We start from the raw sequence: 7,370 nt of genomic DNA, 5'->3' as shown, positions 1-7,370 counted from the left end.
GAATTTATTTTGTATACATGTCATGTGGCTGTAATCTTTTCTTCTACTTGTTCTCCTTCTTTTTACAACATCCTTGTCGCTCATTTTAAACATGTTTGTTATGTGTATTATAAGAAGTTTGTAGCTGCATATGAGGTCTTAGTTTAAACATATCCTTTTGCTATAATTTTCCGTTTCGCCTATTTAGCTTTAGTTGTTGCTTTTGTTATTGTTATTGTTGGTGTGTTAGTGATTCCGTCATTCTTCTTATGGCTTTTGCCTACGACGGATATGGTTGTGTATAATTTTAATATAAACATGATTGCACATCTTCCGTTGCTATGGTCGAGGCTTTTGTTGTGGATTCCTTTTATGGCTTTGTATATTTCTCTCATCCTATTCTTCTTCATCAAATTTGTTTTTTTCCGACATAATTTAAAAATGAGTTAATACATTTTTTGTCTTTAATAAAGAGGATACGTCCGGATGATAGAAAGAACAAATTCGACATATGTGTGTTCTATCCTAAAATGAAATCTTTTACATACATACATACATACATACATACATACATACATACATACATACATACATGCATACATACATAATAAAACAAGTATGAATGTATAGTCGGGCGTAGTCGACCTTATGATACCCTACACCAGTCAGTACGTATGTTAAAAATGGGGATTATTTAAAAAAATAAAGCATTTGGTTTGTTTTTTTAACTTTATTTCGGAATATTTTTACTTATTTTGGCAAAAAAAAGAGATTTTTTAAGAGGGCTCAAAGGGGAGTAGGGCAAAATATGGCCCTATTCTTAAAAATGTTGGTAGGGGGAGTTAAGTCTTCTTCAATATTATTTATGTAGAATTTAAAAGTGTTATTAGTGTTTGTAAGTGAATTTTGACCTTTAAGTCATTTTCTGAAGGGGAGTTTGTATGGAGGATAGGGTCAAATGAAGCCCGATCATTACAAAAATCGGTAGTGTCATTTAAAGTTCTATAAAACTAAGTTTTGTCGACTTTTGTTAACATTATTGATCATTTAAATTAATTATAAGCCAAAAGGCCCTATTTGGGGGGTACGGTTGTATGGGGACTAGTCGAAATAATGGACCGATGTTAACCATTTTCAATAGGCTTCGTCCTTGGGCCAAAAGAAGCAGGTGTGCCAAATTTCATCCAATTATCTTGAAAATTGCGGCCTGTACCTTGCGCACAAGGTTTACATGGACAGCCATGTTGATGTTTGTATGTTACAAACATCAACACAAACCCAATATACCCTCCCCACTAAAGTGGTGTAGGGTATAAACAGAAATATCAGAATTTCATATTTATTTCAATATTCAAATTAGGAATTACAATAACATACACATAATAGATATAAATTCATCATTTATAATTCCCTACAAACAATTGGAAGATATCTTCCATAGAAGATATAAAAGCAATATCTTCATTTTATCATTTGGAAGAAAATCATCTAAGCAATATTTTTTTAATATCATAATTTTATTATTTTAAGGAAAATTTCGAAACAAACAAAAAACAAAAATAATTATTTTATTTTTTTTATCTATGTAAAGTAGTTTTTATCATTAAAATGTTGCTTTATTATTAACCTGACGAATTATCACCTACGCAAGTAATTTATAATATCAATATAAATTTAGTCAGAAGATATATTTGCAATAAGAAAAATTTATTTCAAAATTAATATTTTTATAATAAACGGGAAATTTTTAAAACGTTCAAATAATTTGCCACAATTATACAATGAATTCCCACGCTATTCGCCAAGCAAGTAAGAGAGAAGCGGCAAACATTATGTCAACAATTTTTCAGATAAATTCAAGTCCAAGAAAAGTCTTTCATACGGAACAAAGATCAGACTAGGATTGTTGAAGAAATTTCAAGCCTGAAGGCTTATGTTGAAAGAGAAATGGCATGTCAAAGAAATGCCGTCACCCGACTTATGGAGGAAGTTTTAACTATTAAAAATGAACTTAGAAGATTTAACAAGGAGCAAGCAAGGGATTTGGAAAGTTCTTCACACTTTACAGCATTCCCGTTACACAATGTAGAACAAATAAATAATTTTGAAGAACAAATATGTAAAGAAGAATCAATGCAAATTCAACTTGTAAGTAAATAAAAAATAAAATTCAACTTGTAAGTAAAATATGTATTTATAACAGAACCCTTTTGTAATTTACAGAAAACATTTCTTAAACGAATAGGCGGAGAGGATGTCGCATCTTTTACCAGATACTCATTAAAAAAAATTATAACAGACGAATGTGCCACATAGGATGTAAAGAGAAGCCTGCAATTCTGAATTATACTTTTATACGCATAATTAAAGGTATGAAGCACTCCGAACGATATAATACAATCATTATGTTAAATAATATCTTTTACTATTTCAGATACGTGCTATTCTCTTTACCCTAATACCAACGAAAAGCAGATTAATGTAATAATGCAAAGACACTTCCTCCACGCTAAAGAAAGAATGGAAAAAAGAAAAAAAAACAAAAATTATGGCTAATTAACATACTAAGTTCTGTTACTATTTATTGTGTTAATCTTATTTAATAAATTAAAATCTTAAAAATATCTAAGTTTTGCTACTATTTATTAAGTATGTTATTTGTTACTTTGTCATTGTTTTTTATTGCATAATAATTTTCAACTACAATAAATCGTAAATTTTCCTCAATGAGGTAAAAATACTTATGTAATATGTTTTACTTCCTATAGATAATATAACGAAATCGCAAAATTATAATTAAGGGGATAATCTACCAATATTTATTATCTATCTTCTAGAAGATTAATTGATAATAACATATATTTTTCATCTGGAAGATTATCTAGCAATTTCACGGTTTTAACTTCTAGAAGAATTGCTTTCGTATTGCTTAGAAGTTTCGCCTCTGACGCACAAACTCTCCCGAAGGCTGTATCTTCCGCAATACGAATATGATTGTTGCCGCAATAAATTTTTTCTTCTAAGCAATACGAATACGTATCGTTTTCGTATCTTCTTGCTTGTAGGGTTGTATTTCAAAGAAATAATGAAAAAGCAAAATGTCATAAATATCCTATTTGTGTTCTTTTTGAAATACTTGGAAGGTTTTATATTATTGCAACGTAGATCATACGTTGCAATTTGTAAGATTTATATTTTCAACTAGTTTGCACACAATGCTCAAAATAGTACATGTATACCAAAAAATAAAAACTTTTCTATTACTCTATGAAATGAAAAAAAAAAACTTAAGAAATAGTAGTAAACTATTAAAACATCACACTTATATTTTTGATGCGCTTCATAGCGAAATAAGTAAATAATATATGTATATTATCGTATAGGTACATTAATAAGTTATAGACAACCAAGTTTTATGAGAATTATTACATCCTACAAAACTATAGTGGTGAGCTTTTATTGGTCTTTTATTATCTTAGGGATAACGCAATTTTAAAGATAATACAGAAATTTTGTACACGATTTATTGTCTCAGGGATGAAGCCTATTGAATAAGGTTAACAACGGTCCATTATTTCTAATCTCGACAAAAAACTGCAAAACTAAGTTCTATACTAGTTTTAATGATCCTCATGAATTTTATAATTATAGGGCCTCATTTGACCCTAGCCCCTTTAAAAATTTGACTAAAATGTTCACAATTTTCTTTTTTGAGGTAAGGTACAATTATAAGCAACAGGATCACTGTTAAAGTTTGAGTTAGAGAAGGTTGCTTCTTATCATCTTTACTTTTAACTGCGTCCTCGAAGCTGTGGTGCAAAAGGAGCAGAACTTTCAAAAACAGAAAAGAAGTAGAATTTACTCCATGGATGTACTGAAAAAGACCTGAAGAAGTAATGATTTTAACATAGACTTGTCATATGTAGGAGGGATGTTCTTTTTACTTGATTCCAAATTCACTACATCTTGAGTCATTTTTATGTTATTTTTGTTTGGAAGTTATTAGGTTATTTATTTATGTTAATGTAATTTAGTTATTGACTTAAATTATATTAACATAAACAAATAAATTACACGCATTTATCAATCAACTCCAAAATAAAATGGTTCAAAAAATTTTCTCTTCTTTGGATGTCAATAAACATCACTTGAATAGCTAGCTACCTGAAATTTCGCATGGATATTTTTAGTTGATGTAGTTTGTTTTGCATAGAAAATGGGCAATATCAGTCCTAGCCTACATATAAGGCCCCCTTCAGAAAGCTACTTTATCGCTCGTAACTGCTTAAAACAAGCATCTATAGCGGTGAAATTCGACACAAACTAGTTCTTCCTTTTATAAATATAGGTCCATAATTTACACCCCATATTAAGTCCCCTTAAAAAATGACTTTTACGCTCATAATTGAAAAATAGAAGCTCTATAGCGATAAAACTCGACAGGAACATAATTTTTAGGAACTTAAATCTCTTCGTAAAATTTTATAAGGATACGTTCATAAATGACTCCTTTATAAACATCTATATGATCTTAATTACTGACTCAAAAATGCGATTTTGCTAGCTGCAAACTATTTATCAAATTTTATGGGGAACTTTCTATGTAACGCTTAATTACGATTACAGCGATAAAATTTCACATAAACAAGTTTTGTATGAAGTAAAATATCGTATTAGATATTTACAAGTAATTGTTTATAATTGATCCCACCCCTCATATATAGATCCCATTAGAAAATGTCTATGACGCTCATTACTGGCTCAAAAATACGACATAGACAATATTTGTATGAACAAAAATCGTTCTAAATCTATGGAGGATGGGTCCATAATTGATCCCACCCCGTATAAGGGCGCGGTTAACGCTTTATCCCACATTATCAAATATAAAAATAAAAAAAATACATTTTTAATTCGGAAGAGCAAATTTGGAAGAGCACTCAAAGCCCTGTTAAAGACTTTCTTCCAAATATTATGAGTATATATAATTTGACATGGCCGAATATAACACTCTTACTTGTTCTATACAAAAATATCTTGTGCAATATTTGTTTGTTTTTTGTTTAGTTTGGCATATTGTATCCGTTTAGTTTCGTAGATGGACGGGCCAACAGACAGATTTATATATGTATACATATATACATATAAATTCTCAAATATATGTAGATTTCATATTGCTGTTGTTGTTATTTCTTTACTTTTTTAGTTTAGTTTGCTTACAATTCGTAGCCACTTATGTAATGCCAATAAGTTGAAAAATGCAAACAAATTTCCATGCAATGCGCAAAAAACACATTGAAATAACAAAAAAAAGTAAATACAAATAACAAGCTGAAAAGGGGTTGCTGAAATAAAGCAAAACTTAAATTTATATTGAAGTTTTTATTTTGGAAGAGCACTCAAAGCCCTGTTAAAGACTTTCTTCCAAATATTATGAGTATATATAATTTGACATGGCCGAATATAACACTCTTACTTGTTCTATACAAAAATATCTTGTGCAATATTTGTTTGTTTTTTGTTTAGTTTGGCATATTGTATCCGTTTAGTTTCGTAGATGGACGGGCCAACAGACAGATACTATGTTTTATATATGTATACATATATACATATAAATTCTCAAATATATGTAGATTTCATATTGCTGTTGTTGTTATTTCTTTACTTTTTTAGTTTAGTTTGCTTACAATTCGTAGCCACTTATGTAATGCCAATAAGTTGAAAAATGCAAACAAATTTCCATGCAATGCGCAAAAAACACATTGAAATAACAAAAAAAAGTAAATACAAATAACAAGCTGAAAAGGGGTTGCTGAAATAAAGCAAAACTTAAATTTATATTGAAGTTTTTATTTTCCCTTTTTTTGTAGAATTTTATTCAAAGTATTTTCTCATTTTTTTGTATACATATACAAAATTAAGGTCAATTTGAGCCATGTGTTTTGCATTTTTAGTTTTAAGTTTTAGTTTTCTTTTTTTTCTGTTCAAATACTTTTTAGTTTTGAATCCTCCATTTCGGGTTTTTTGTGCTGTTCCTGTTTTTTTTTCTCTTGTTGTTTTGTTTCCAATTTTTGTATTTTTGTATAAGCTTTTTTTTTGAATAATGCACAATGTTACACAACTGTCAAACTTTTACTGTCATATGTCTTTTTTTGTTTTATGTATGATGTCGTTTTATTTTATCTTCATTATTTATACATTTGTCGTTAAATCATGTTGATGCTGCTACTGCTGTTGCTTTTCTCTTTCTATTGTTTTTGCGGAATTTGAAGGCAGCCAGCATGGCGTATACTTTATTTGCGTGCTTAAAAAAGTGAAAAAAAATGTTTTCTATATTTATATGTGAACAAAAAAAATGTTAGGGTTATAACCAAAAAAAAGCCCTATGACTACTTGGTTGCCGGTAATCCTAATTAATATACTAATATATATTATAAATGTCTCTGAAAGTCTGTTCGTTTCTTTGTTTGTTTGTTCGTTCGTCATTCACGTCTAAACGGCTGAACCGATTTTCTTGAAATTGGGAACATTGGTAGATCTATTTTCGAAGGCTGTTATAGGTTATCTCGTTTTTCAAAACTTGTACTAGGAGGGCGCAAAGATATGATAAAATGGGTGAAAAGCAGTCAAAATTAGTACTTTTGAGCATAAATACCAATTATTGTCTTTACTAAACCCAAAATATACCATTAAGCTTTTTCAAGTTTCAGAAATATAAATTAGCATAGTACTTTTGCGAAAGTCGTATATCCTAGAGACACTAAATTTTAAATATTATAAAAGCGCTTAAAATTAGTACTCTTGAGGATAAACACCAATTATTTTATTTTCTTAAATATAACTAACATATATTCCATTAAATATTGTTCACAAAAAATTATAAGGAATTTCTTCATAAGGAGACCTTAAGAATTTTGAATGAGCGAATATTTAAGTATGTATAATGTTATGAAACCAATTAAAACCCGCGCAACGTCGGGTATAAAATCTAGTGTTCTAATAACTAAAATCTTTTTCTCCGGTCATTTTGTTGCAAAATAGAGTAAGTATCTTAAATTTACGCCAATAACTTATTTAACGCTCCGAAAAAGGTAGTGTACTCTTTCTAATTACTTTTTTAAGATTTCTATGGAATGGATAAGGCCGATTTCAAATTTTAAAAAATTAAATAAACGTATAACCCTAATGTATATATAATAATAATTTTTTTCTGATATTTATAAAGTTTGATAATGCAAATTTGAAAAGTTTTTTTGATTTAATTTAAAATTTTTTAGATAACATGAAATTGTAATATTGATTTTATATTAAGTTTTCTTTTTCAATTAGAGAAAGATTAATGAATTTATTACCCTACACCCACTTTAAAATATTCCAATCATTTTGGAATC

This window comes from Lucilia cuprina, chromosome 2, assembly GCF_022045245.1.
Source record: "Lucilia cuprina isolate Lc7/37 chromosome 2, ASM2204524v1, whole genome shotgun sequence".
In the NCBI taxonomy this organism is placed as follows: Eukaryota; Metazoa; Arthropoda; class Insecta; order Diptera; family Calliphoridae; genus Lucilia; species Lucilia cuprina.
The sequence above is the reverse complement of the archived record's forward strand: the minus strand, read 5'-3'. Positions refer to the sequence as shown.